The 13,623-nt window shown below is 53.7% G+C and overlaps 1 protein-coding gene and 1 long non-coding RNA gene across 2 annotated transcripts in view; one reads left to right on the top strand and one right to left on the bottom strand.

Moving 5' to 3' along the window:
• The window catches only part of LOC137421321 (potassium voltage-gated channel subfamily A member 1), a 54,755-nt gene that overhangs the window by 34,803 nt on the left and 6,329 nt on the right, over positions 1-13,623 (top strand). The gene's annotated exons all lie outside the window — the stretch shown is intronic.
• LOC144892997 (uncharacterized) overlaps positions 1,023-13,623 on the bottom strand; it is an 80,710-nt gene continuing 68,109 nt past the window's right edge. Inside the window, exon 4 of the long non-coding RNA XR_013624169.1 lies at positions 1,023-2,187. This is a non-coding gene — a long non-coding RNA (uncharacterized LOC144892997). The remainder of the gene's footprint in view (positions 2,188-13,623) is intronic.

The raw sequence follows: 13,623 nt of genomic DNA, 5'->3' as shown, positions 1-13,623 counted from the left end.
TCCGATATTCACCTTCAGACCTTTTGTCTCCATACATTCCTTCCACGTGTTCATCTTTTCCTTCAGTCCATCCATACTTTCCGCAATCAACACCAGATCATCTGCATACAACAACTCCCACGGTAAACCCTCCTTTACGTTCTGAGCCAGCACCTCCATCACAGCTACAAATAATAGTGGACTTAGTACCGACCCCTGATGGAATCCCTCCTTCACCTCAAACTCACCACTGTTCCCGTCCTTCGTCCTTACAGCTGTGCGCGCTCTTTTGTACATTGCCATCACTACTCTGATCAACCATTCCTCCACTCCTAACTTCCTCAATGCCCATGTCAATACTTTGCGTGGTACCCTATCGAATGCTTTCTCCAGATCAACAAACCCAAGAAACAAATTCCTCCTCTTCTCCATGTACTTCTCCTGCAACTGCCTCACAATGAAAAGCGCGTCTGTTGGTCCTCTTCCTGGCATGAATCCAAACTGCATTTCGTCGATCTTCACTTTCTTCCTTATCCTCCTCTCCAACACCCTTTCCAATACCTTCATTCCATGCTCCAATAACTTTATCGTCGGTACGAGCCACACTCCAGAGGGTCACCTTTCCCCTTGTATAGAGGGACGAGGGTACTCGTCGATTCTTTACCATTGAGAGATGGGCCAAAATCGACATATCACATTTTACAAACGGGTGTTCGGCACTGCGATGGGCTCCCCGGTGTCTGCGGTTGTTGCCAACATGGTGATGGAAGAGCTTGAGGCACGCACCATCCCATCCCTCCCAACACAGCCACGTGTCTGGTACCGATATGTCGATGACACTTTTGTCATCTGCCCCAGCATGGCTGTTAATACTGTTAGGGTCCGCGGATAAGGATGTTGTTTGCCGAGCAAAGGCACCGCGACCGAACAGTTGTTCCCCGACTGAACCCGATTCACCCAAATGTTGGCCGTATCGCGCCACAGATATTCAATCGGGAAAAGACTAAGACGACGAATGCAAAGAGGAAGAAGAAGAAGACGTACAGAAGAGTCACGGGGTTTATTATTTACACACACATAAGCAAAAAGAGCAGTCACGGGTATTTACAGCGGACATGAAAACGCAGGTGACACAGTGAAAATTACTAGCTTATACAGACTTAGTTACTACCCAGGACAGCACGAACAAAACAAACTCACGTACGCAAATGGGGAACTTGCAGGCAGGAATGGCTGGAAAGGATGAGCAGGTGGGATCACAGGGCACAGCGAGCAGGTCCACTCCGGGCGGGAAGCGGGGAGCCGGCCGCTCCTTGTAATCCGCTTTACAGCGCACGCCGGCAGCTCCTGGTATTCGGCTTTACAGCGCACGCCGGCAGGGTCACTCGCTGCCCCGTCAGGGCTTCACGCGGCTGGTTGAAACGGGGCTGGACTCATCTGCCGTATCTCTTTGCAACTCGTTCGTAAAAGTTCCTCTGCTTTCTCTTGGACCCTTTCTTTGTCGTGTACCTCTCCACGCAGCTCAGCTCGTATTCCCTTCCTCTCACTTCTCTCCAGCGCGGGACTGACACGCCCTCTCCCCCGTGCTCTGTTTTGTGACCTTGTATGGTAATCCCACGGGCTTGTCTCCTTATTTGGGCATCGCGCCGACGGCATGCCCCTCGTGGCGAGCCACGGGCTTGTTTCCTTATTTGGGCATGGGGCTGAACAGCCCCGCCCTTCGTGGCGCGCCCTGGGCTTGCCTCTCCCGGGCGACCCCGCCCCTCCTGTTCAAACAGAGCACGGAGCACATATTCACTATAGCAGCAAAATGAGAGGGCGTGCACCCCACGCTTGTGAACTGCTTTACCCGCAGATGGAGAGTTTGGCTGGGAAATGGAAGTATTGAAGGGGAGCTATTCTTAATTGATTCGGTGCAATGGAGTATTATTCTAATGGAAGACAAGGCCTTACTCTAAAACACATAATAAGATATAAGCTACTGAACAAGGGTTTTATCGGGTCCTGCAATGTGGTGTTTCATGGAATAACTACCGAGACGCCCTTTTTACCTTTACACAACTCCGGAGGCAGGAGGGGCCATATCCAACCAATGTTACACAACAATTTACCACCACAATACACACAATCAAAAAAATGCAATCCTCATATCCGCAACAATACAATCCAGGAGGGCACCAGTGGAACGTTTCCTTCCATCAAATTTACCTGTGAGGAAGAACATCAAACGTAAGATTACAGAACATCAACTTTTATTTCTTGGTATTTCTATGTATATTGTATATATGCTTTACCATATAACAGAAGGGGTCACTTCCGTTTCAGGACATCATGGTGACGAGGAACCCAAATGGAAGCTTAAGTACCGCAGTGTATAGGAACCCACCCAGACTGACCATGACCTCAATTTTACGTCTAGCCATCCAACACACCACAAAAGAGCTGTGGTGAACACACTCGTAACTAGAACGGCACTCAGCAGAGAGCATACCTCCACCTGGTTGGCCATATCACTCAATGGTGAAGAATCACTTAAAAAAATTATACTAGCCGGATCCGGATCTTCACCAAAATCGAATCGATTCTTCCTCGTCACACACACAACCTGTCCACCAAGTTTCGTCCAAATCTAACCATACCTTTTTGAGATATCCCGCAATATATCGTTTTTGGCCCAATCTCCCAATGGTGAAGAATCACTTAAGAAATTAAATAATTCTCATATCTGAATCCATATTCAGATCTTCAATCAAAATATGAATATGACGTAAGATTACAGAACATCAACTTTTATTTCTTGGTATTTCTATGTATATTGTATATATGCTTTACCATTGTAGACCAATAACACTTTTGATGTTCAGTCCCCCCATTTTAGGTAGGCATAAGTATTGGAACAGATGAAATTAAAGTAAATTAAAGTTGTATAATAGTTAGTATTTGGTTTCATATCCCTTACATGTAACAACTACATTGAGCCTGTGACCCAGTGAGGTCACCCAACTCTTGGTTTCTTCCCTTTGACATTCTTTGCTTTTGCCTTTGTTTAAAGTCTTTACTGCAGCCATTTTCAGTTGTTGTTTGTTTTGGGGGTTTCTAACTTTAGTCTCCTCTTCAGCAAGTGAAATTCATGTTCCATTGGATTTAAATCAGGAGATTGACTAGGCCAGTCAAAACCTTCCACATTTCCCCCTGATGACCTCCTTGGTTGTGCTGGTGGTGTGTTTTGGGTCATTGTCTTGCTGCATGATGAAGCGTCGCCCAATGAGTTTGGAGACATTTTCTTGCATATAGGCAGACAAAATGTTTCTGGACACTTCCACATTCATTCTGCTGCTACCATCATTAATTCCATCAATAAAGATGAGTGAACCAGTTCCAGAGGCAGCCATGCAAGCCCAAGCCATGACATGACCTCCAACATGATTCACACATGAGGTTTTGGATCATATGCAGTTCCTTTCTTTCTCCACACTTTCACCTTTCTGTCACTTTGGTAAAGGTTTATCTTGGTCTCATCTGTCCATAAAACTTTGTTCCAGAACCCTCTGGCTCACCTCTGTACTTGTTGGCAAATTCTAATCTGGCCTTTCTATTTTTGGTGCTGATGAGAGGTTTGCATCTTTATGATGATGCATTTATTTGCATTTATTTATTTGCATTTTATTCTTTTCATCTTTATGATGAGAGGCTTTATCCCGGTGTATACCGTGGTTAGAATAGGTACACCGTATCCCTGCGTGTCATCAGAGGCGACTAAGAGGGTTGGCGTCAGGAAGGGCATCCGGCCATAAAAAACATTGCCTCAAAAAGAGAACCATGACAATTACAACTACATATGGGCAGGGTACAGACCGAAGTGGAGATCGGTTTCTGAGGTTTGGGACATGGAATGTAGGGACAATGACAGGAATATCAGGAGAAGTGGTGGAAGTATTGGTCAGAAGAAGAGTGGACATATGTTGTGTGCAAGAGACGAGATGGAAGGGAAGTGGTGTGAGAATGGTGAAGGGTAGGCAGGGACAGAAATACAAGTTTGTGTGGCAAGGGTGCCCGGAGGGCGTGAATGGTGTTGGTGTCCTGTTTTCTGAGGAGTTTGTGGACAGTGTGGTGAGTGTGACTAGAGTGAGTGATAGGTTGATGATGGTGAAAATGATGATTGGAAAGCTCTTGGTGAACGTCATCTCGGGATATGCTCCGCAGGTTGGTCGGAGCGATGTAGAGAAGGACAAGTGCTGGTGTGCGATAGAGAAGCTGATGGAAAACGTGAAAGATGAGGAAGTTGTTGTGGTAGGAGGAGACCTAAATGGACATGTGGGAAGGAGTATGGATGGTTTTGAGGGAGTTCATGGGGGTTATGGATATGGTGTGAGAAATGGAGAAGGCGAAAGGATTTTGGAGTTTGCTGATGGAGCTGATTTGTTGATTTGTAATACTCAGTTCCAAAAAGAGGGTAATGAGCTTGTTACATACACGTCAGGTGGGTCGACGACAACCGTTGACTACCTGATGGTGCGGAGGCGAGATAGGGGGCACCTCCGGGACACAAAGGTGATCCCAGGGGAGGAGGCTGTTTCACAGCACCACTTGGTTGTCTGCGACATAAGGGTGAAAGGTGCGAGGAGAGCAGTGTACCCTGGTTAGAATCGGTACACCGTATCCCTGCGTGTCGTCAGAGGCAACTAAGAGGGTTGGCGTCAGGAAGGGCATCCGGCCATAAAAAACATTGCCTCAAAAAGAGAACCATGACAATTACAACTACATATGGGCAGGGTACAGCCCGAAGTGGAGATCGGTTTCTGAGGTTTGGGACATGGAATGTAGGGACAATGACAGGAAGATCAGGAGAAGTGGTGGAAGTACACAAAGGTGATCCCAGGGGAGGAGGCTGTTTCACAGCACCACTTGGTTGTCTGCGACATAAGGGTGAAAGGTGCGAGGAGAGCTCGGCGGGTGAAGTACCAACCGAGAATGAAGGTGTGGAGGTTGAAAGAGGTGACAGTAAGGGAGGCATTAAAAGAGAGGCTGAGTAGGGTAGAGGATGATGTGGTTGAGCTTGAACGTGGTTGGATGTCAATAAAAGATAGTCTGTTGGGAGCCGTTGGTGAGGTATGTGGATGGACAAAAGGACCAACGAGGCACTTGGAAACATGGTGGTGGGATGAGGAAGTTGGAAAGAGGATTGACGAGAAGAGGAAGAAGTTCAAGGAGTGGCAGAAGGCGAATGGTACGGGAGCAGAAAAAGCAGAGCATGAAAGTTATAAGGCAGCCAGGAAGGCTGCAAAGAAAGAGGTAGCAAAGGCGCAGGAGGCATGTTGGAAAATGTTCGGAGAAAGCTTGGATTCGGAAGAGGGTCAGAGAGTGGTATTCAGGATTGCAAAGCAGATAGCGAAAGAGAGGTGTGATGTGATGGGGGTGAGTTGCTTGAAGGATGAAGTGGGACAAATCGTTGTGGACCCAGATGGAATTAAAGGAAGATGGGAAAGATATATATGGAAATACTGTTGAATACAGAGAATGAATGGGATGGCAACATATAGAGTAACCCAGTTTTAGGACCGGCAGAGAAGATAACTGAGAAGGAAGTTGAGGAAGCGATAAAAGCAATGAAGAGTAGAAAAGCGGGAGGGCCGACAGGAGTTGTGGGAGATATGTTGAAGGCAGCAGGAAGTTGGGGTGTGAAGAGAATGACAGAGATCTGTAATCTGGTGGTGAAAGAAGGCTGCATTCCAGTGGATTGGGAACTGAGTACCCTCGTCCCTCTATACAAGGGGAAAGGTGACCCTCTGGAGTGTGGCTCGCACCGAGCGATAAAGTTATTGGAGCATGGAATGAAGGTATTGGAAAGGGTGTTGGAGAGGAGGATAAGGAAGAAGGTGAAGATCGACGAAATGCAGTTTGTATTTATGCCAGGAAGAGGAACGATAGACGCACTCTTTATTGTGAGGCAGTTGCAGGAGAAGTACATGGAGAAGAGGAAGAAGTTGTTTCTTGGGTTTGTTGATCTGGAGAAAGCATTCGATAGGGTTCCACGCGAAGTATTGACATGGGCATTGAGGAAGTTAGGAGTGGAGGAATGGTTGATCAGAGTAGTGATGGCAATGTACAAAAGAGCGCGCACAGCTGTAAGGACAAAGGACGGGAACAGTGGTGAGTTTGAGGTGAAGGTGGGAGTGCATCAGGGGTCGGTACTAAGTCCACTACTATTTGTAGCTGTGATGGAGGTGCTGGCTCAGAACGTAAAGGAGGGTTTACCGTGGGAGTTGTTGTATGCAGATGATCTGGTGTTGATTGCGGAAAGTATGGATGGACTGAAGGAAAAGATGAACAAGTGGAAGGAATGTATGGAGACAAAAGGTCTGAAGGGTGAATATAGGAAAGACGAAGGTGATGGCAAGTGGTAAAGCATGTGGTGAGGTGGAAAGAACTGGGAAGTGGCCGTGTGCTGTGTGCAGGATGGGTGTCGGAGTGAACTCCATTCAATGTACAATGTGCGCTGAGTGGGTTCATCAAATATGTAGTGGTCTGAGAGGGTCATTAACCAGTGTGGCAGCTACATTCAAATGTAAGGTGTGCACAGAGGGAGCTGCAGATGGAGGAAATGTTGAGTTGGATCTTGGAGACGGCGTGAACCTGGAAGGTGTGGAAACATTTTGCTACCTCGGAGACATGCTGATTGGAGAAGGTGGATCAGACTCGGCAACGGTTGCAAGAGTGAGATGTGCATGGAAGAAGTTTCGGGAACTGAGTGGCGTGCTGATGAGGAGGGGTGTGTCGTTGAAGCTGAAGGGAAAGGTGTATGCTGCATGTGTGAGAAGTGTTATGATTTATGGGAGCGAGACATGGGTAATGAACATAGAGCAGCAACGAAGGCTGGAAAGAGTGGAAATGCGAATGGTTTGGTGGAGGTGCAGAGTATCGTTGAGAGAGGGGAAGACAAATGATGAATTGCGAAAGATGATGGGAATAGAGCCTGTGATTGATGCTGTGAAGAGGAACAGGTTGAGATGGTTTGGTCATGTGTTGAGGAAGGATGAAAGTGACTGGTTGAGAAGAGTGATGGAAATGAATGTAGAAGGAAGTAGAGGACGGGGAAGACCGAGAAAGACTTGGCTAAAGATGGTGGAAGAAGAAATGCGGGCAAGGGGGTTAACAAGGAGAGATGCAGAAAATAGGGCAAAATGGAGAAGATTGTCATGGGGACCGCAAGGCTCACCCCCGCTATAGCAGGGAAAATGGCCTTAAAATGCATGTTGTTGTTGTGTTGTATGAGAGGTTTGCATCTTGCGGTGCAGGCTTTGTAATTCTGCTGTCAAAGACTTCTGCGAACGCTAGATTGTGATACTTTCACCCCTGCACTCTGGAGGTTGTTTGTGATGTTACTGACCGTTGTTTTAGGATTTTTCTTCACAGCTCTGATGAATTTTCCGTCATCAACTGCAATTTTTTATTTGTCCAACCTGACTGTTGTCAAATGCTAAGTACACTAGTGGTTTCTTTCTTTTTCAAGATATTCGAAATTGTTCTATTTGCTATGGCAAATTTTTGTGCTATAGTTCTGATTAAATTTTTTGTTCTTTCAGCTTCCAAATTTCTTCCTTTTCTTTCATAGACAGTTCTCTGGACTTCATGGTGGTTTATGCCTACTGACCCCCAAGGTAGATTCCCAAGGCAAAAGTGGAGGATAAAACCAAGACTAGACATTCACAGCTTTTATGTGTGAACGATGAATGCAACAAGAAACACCTGTTAGTCATTTGTTCCAATACTTATGCTTACCTAAAATGGGGGACTGAACATACAAAGTGTTATTGTTCTATAATGGTAAAACATATATATTATGTATAGAAATAACAATAAATAAAATCTGACGATCTGTACTCTTGCCTCGTATTCAAATTTTCATCCCAAATCCCAATTTCTTGAGTATATAGCAATCTTACTATAATTCACCAAATGTCTGTCTGTCTGTCCGTTCCAAGGTACCGCACAAACGGCTGAACCGATCGCAACGATATTTTGGGTGGGTAATCCTTGGACTCCCTGGAGTAAAATGAGCTATTGTGGCGGACACAATGCCAGCGGGTCATAATTCCGCGCACCAGTGGGTGACGCGAGCGACCAGACGTGGAAGCAAGGCTCGAGCCACGCCCGGAGCAAAGGAGTCATGAGGCTAAGGGTTGAACTGGAATACATGCCCCGCCTTTCGGCCGACCGGCCACGCCCGAGGGCAAGGCGTGGCCTCGGGACATATACGCGGGCTCAAAAGTCGAGCCCGCCCAGTGCTTACGTGCAAGCATGGAATAAAGTGTTTGGTTTTGTTCAACGTGTGGTGGCTTACCTTGTTGGCAAACGAGTTGTGTGTGCATAGCACCACACTGGTGACCCCGACTGGTTCAGCCGTAGCTGACCCCTGAACGCGCCATGGCTACCAACGCTGTCGCCGTCAAACTCCCGGAGTTCTGGGAAGCACAGGCCGATGTTTGGTTTGTGCAGGCCGAGGCCCAATTCCATGCTCAGGGGCAGCACAGCGGACGACACCATGTACTTTCACGTGGTCGCCGCCCTCGGGCCCGGCACTGCCGCCCACGTCGTGTCCTTCCTTCGGCACCCGCCGGGCGCCCACAAGTACGCGTCGCTCAAACGACTTCTCTTCACCACGTTCGGGCTCACGGAGGCCGACCGCGCCGACCGCCTCCTTGACCTTCCCGCCCTCGGCGACACACGACCGTCCATTTGGATGGACTGTATGTTGTCCCTTCTTGGAGACAACCGCCCGGATTTCCTTTTCCGAGTGCTTTTCCTCCGCCAGCTACCTGCGCAGGTGCGGCTCGCGCTGGCCGGTTCGGCCATAACGGAACCCCGCGCCCTGGCCAGAGAGGCGGACAAATTTTTCGCGGCCTGCGACACGCGACCGACGTATAGTGCTGCCGTAATGGATCCCGGTGCGGAGGCTTCAGCACCCCCTGATCCCCTCGTGGCCGCTGCTACACCGCCGTCACGACCGACGCGGCAGCCACCACCGGGGCAAACCTGGTGCTATTATCATGCCAGGTTCGGCCGCAAGGCCACGGCGTGCCACCCGCCGTGCTCTTTCGACGGGTCGGGAAACGGGCGGGCCGGCGCTCACTTGCGGCCATGAGCGTCGGCCATTCCGGCAGCCTCCTTTTCATCACAGACACTTCGTCAGGTCGTCGATTTCTGTGCGACACTGGAGTGCAGGTAAGCGTCCTCCCTGCCTCCGCGTCCGACAAGCAAGCCGCGGGCCGGGGCCCCACCTTGCTCGCCGCCAACGGAACTCCCATCCGCACATTCGGGAAGCGTTGTCTCTCGCTGCGGTTCGGGAGACAGCGCTTCCAATGGTCTTTCGTCACCGCCAGCGTGCCAATGGCCCTGCTCGGTGCAGATTTCCTTTGTGCGCATGGGCTGTTGGTGGACGTTAAGCGCAGACGTCTCGTCCAGGCCGAAACCTTCAGCTCACTCGCTTGCTCGCTGAGCAGCTCGCTGAGCGGCTCACTGAGTGGCTTACCAAGCGGCTTGCTGAGCTGTTCCATCCCGGCGAGGTTGGTCTGTACGCTTCCGGCAGCGGACGAGTTTACCCACCTCCTCGCCAGTTTCCCGGCACTCACGCGACCCACCTTTTCAGCGGTGGCCATCAAACACGGGGTCGAACACCATATTCCCACCGTCGGACCACCGGTCTACGCCCGAGCGCGCCGCCTCGACCCCACGAAGCTCGCCGTTGCGAAAGCGGAGTTCGCCACGCTGGAGCGGCTGGGCATCGTCCGGCGCTCCAACAGTGCATGGGCCTCACCTCTGCACATTGTGCCCAAGCCCGGCGGCGGATGGCGGCCGTGCGGTGACTACCGCCGGCTCAACGACGCCACCACCCCGGACCGCTACCCGGTCCCGCATATTCAGGACTTTTCCGCCCGGTTGGCGAAAACGACCATTTTTTCCAAGGTGGACCTCATCCGGGGCTACCACCAGGTCCCCGTAAAACCAGAAGAAGTACCGAAGACGGCCGTTATAACACCTTTCGGCCTCTTTGAGTTCTTGCGGATGCCTTTTGGGTTGAAAAATGCGGCCCAGGCGTTCCAGCGGCTCATGGACAGCGTCTTGCGCGACTTGTCCTTCGTCGACGTCTACCTGGACGACATCCTAGTCGCGAGCGCGTGCCGGGAGGAGCACCTGCTCCATCTCCGCACGCTCTTCGAACGCCTGGGCCAGCATGGCCTGATAATCAACCCCGCGGAGTGCCGGTTCGGCGTCACCGCCATCGACTTCCTGGGGCACCGCATCACCAGGCACGGGGCCATCCCTTTACTGGCCAAGGTGGAGGCGGTCAGGAGTTTCCCGCGCCCCCGCATGATCAAAGGGCTCCAGGAATTCCTGGGCATGGTGAATTTTTATCACCGCTTCGTGCCCCGCGTCGCCCAGCTCCTGCACCCCCTGCACGAGGCCCTCCGGGGGAAGCCGGGCAAAGGTGATATCGCCTGGACGGAGCAGATGGACGCGGCGTTTGCAGGCGTGAAGCTGGCCTTGGCCAACGCCACCATGCTGGCGCACCCGGCGCCCGATGCACCAATCGCCCTCACCACTGACGCGTCGGACTACGCGGGGGGCGCGGTGCACGAACAGTGGGTGAATGGTGCTTGGCAGCCGCTGGCGTTTTTTCGCCGGCAGCTCCGCCCGCATGAACGCCGGTACAGCACCTTCGACCGCGAGCTTCTCGGGCTCCACCTGGCGGTCCGACACTTCCGCCATCTTCTCGAGGGCCGCCCGTTCATGGCCTTCGTCGATCACAAGCCCCTTGTTTTCGCGATGGCCAAGGTCGCCGAGCCGTGGTCGCCCCGGCAGCAGCGTCACCTCTCTGCCGTGTCCGAATACATGACGGACATCCGACACGTCGCGGGTAAGGACAACCCGGTGGCGGATTGCCTTTCCCGGTCCGTCGCACATGCGGTCCACCTCGGGATCGACTATGCCCGGATGGCGGCGGACCAGACCGCCGACCCCGATGTCCAGGCCTTTCGGACCGCCGTCACGGGCCTCCGCGTCACCGAGGTACCGTTCGACGTCGCGGGCACTGCCCTCTTGTGCGACGTCTCCCTCGGGCGGCCTCGCCCCATCGTGCCCGCTGGCTGGCAGCGCCCAGTTTTTGACGCCATCCACGGCCTGTCCCACCCGGGCACGAAGGCCTCCCAGAAGCTTGTCGCGGCAAAGTTCGTCTGGCATGGCCTCCGGAAGAACGTCCGCGACTGGGCCAGAACGTGGCTCGCGTGCCAGCGCGCGAAGGTCCACCGCCACAACCAGGCCCCGTTGGCCCCGTTTACGGTGCCCGAACGTCGGTTCGACCATGTACACGTCGACTTGGTGGGACCTCTGCCCCCCTCGCGGGGTTTCACCCACCTCCTCACCATAGTGGACTGCACTACCGGGTGGCCATAGGCCGTGCCATTGGCGGCGACAGCTGCGGCTGACGTTGCGCAAGCTTTCATCGCCACTTGGGTTGCCGGGTTCGGCGCCCCCTTGGACATCTCGTCCGACCGCGGCCCCCTGTTCACCTCGGAGCTCTGGGGAGCGGTGGCTCAAGGGCTTGGCGTAAAGCTGCATCGCACCACGGCCTACCACCCCCAGGCCAACGGCCTGTGCGAGCGCTTCCATCGCTCGATGAAGGCCGCGCTCCGGGCCAGCCTTCGCGATGGCAGCTGGGCCTACAGGCTCCCCATGGTCCTGCTGGGCCTCAGGACGGCGCCCAAGGACGACCTGCGCGCGTCCTCGGGGAGCTGGTCTTCGGACAACCGCTGCGGGTACCGGGCGAATTCATCCCCGACTCCACGGCACCTTGGTCCGCGACGCAACAGCGCTCCACCCTTCAGGAGACTGCCAGGAGGTTCGCCCCGGTGCCGACGGCACACCACGGTTGCCCGTCCTCACACGTCGCCCCGGAGCTTCGCACGGCGGAGTACGTTTTTGTCCGGCACGACGCCCACCGGGCACCGCTGCGGCCCCCGTACGACGGGCCCTTCCGCGTGCTGGAGACCGGGGACAAGCACTTCACCGTGGACATCGGCGGTACTCCAGATCGCATCTCCGTAGACCGCCTCAAGCCGGCCCACCTCGACCTGGACCACCCCCTGCAAGCAGCTCTGCCTCCGCGTCGAGGCCGCCTCCCGGCGGGCAGACCCCCGCCCCCCCCCCACCCCCGCCGTCCCGCCACCCCCCAGCCCTGCACGCATCGCCAGAGGGCGTTTTGGCCGGGTCATCCGGCCTCCCCGCAAGCTCACCCTTCAGGTGCGTGGGAATTCTGGGGGGGCGCGTGTGGCGGACACAATGCCAGCGGGTCATAATTCCGCGCACCAGTGGGTGACGCGAGCGACCGGATGTGGAAGCAAGGCTCGAGCCACGCCCGGAGCAAAGGAGTTATGAGGCTAAGGGTTGAACTGGAATACATGCCCCGCCTTTCGGCCGACCGGCCACGCCCGAGGGCAAGGCGTGGCCCCGGGACATATACGCAGGCTCGAAAGTCGAGCCCGCCCAGTGCTTACGTGCAAGCATGGAATAAAGTGTTTGGTTTTGTTCAACGCGTGGTGGCCTACCTTCTTGGCACGAGTTGTGTGTGCATAGCACCACACTATATTGTTTTTCCAATTTCAGCTTTGGTCTCCAGCATTCTCAGGTTTGGACTCCTACATAACGTTATTTTCCGGGGTATATCCGGGTTTGGACTCCCACATAACAATACATTGTGTTGATGGAACAATCACCTACCTGCCCCTCCCACAACCCCCCCCCCCCCACCCCCCCACTCCCCAAAAAAGAAAAAAAAAGAATGAATTCCCATATTGAAGGAGCTGGGGCTCCCACGTCGATCGGAAGAATGGACACGACAAAAAGCTGGAATTCATCCGAGTTGCTTTAATCAAACCAAACACTCAGGCACTCTGACAAGCCCGTTTATCGGGCAGCAATATATATACGTACATATTATCCCGGAGCGTTTGCCCAGGAAAGGCGAGAGGGGGCGTGGCCCAGCGTCCCGACCGAGGCCTGGCAAGTTGAGTGCGGGCCTGCCCGGGCGTCCTGGACGAGCCCGGCATGGTGATCGCTCCGCGTCCTTGATAGGTGCAAGGCGATTGTGAAAACCCAGCGGTAGCCGCTACACACGTCCCCCCAGAATCGACTTGCACCGGCAGGGTCAATTTGAGGGGGGTCCTGATGACCCGGCCGAAGCGACCCCTGGCGGGTCGTGGGAGGGGGTCCGGTGTGGTGGTGGGCGGTCGAGTGGGGGGCACCGTGGACGGGGGGCGGCCTCGCCGCGGCGGAAGGGCCACCCGTGGTGGGTGGTCGACGTCCACGTGCGCCGGCTTGAGGCGGTCCACCGCAATCCGGTCCGACCTGCCGCCGATGTCGATGACGAACGACTTGTCGTCCCGTCGCAGCACCCGGAAGGGCCCGTCGTACGGCGGCCGGAGTGGCCCCCGATGTTCGTCGTGACGCACAAAAACATACTCCGCTGTGCGAAGTGCTGGGGGGACGTAGGACTGGGGGTCACCGTGGTGGGATGTTGGCACGGGGGCAAACCGACGGGCGGCCTCCTGGAGGTCCGAGCGCTGGTGAGCTGCGGACCAGGGACTGGTA

This window comes from Myxine glutinosa, chromosome 1 (genome assembly GCF_964187855.1).
Source record: "Myxine glutinosa chromosome 1, kmMyxGlut1.1, whole genome shotgun sequence".
Classification (NCBI taxonomy): Eukaryota; Metazoa; Chordata; class Myxini; order Myxiniformes; family Myxinidae; genus Myxine; species Myxine glutinosa.
Note: the sequence above shows the minus strand (reverse complement) of the source record. Positions and strands in the feature narration are given on the sequence as shown.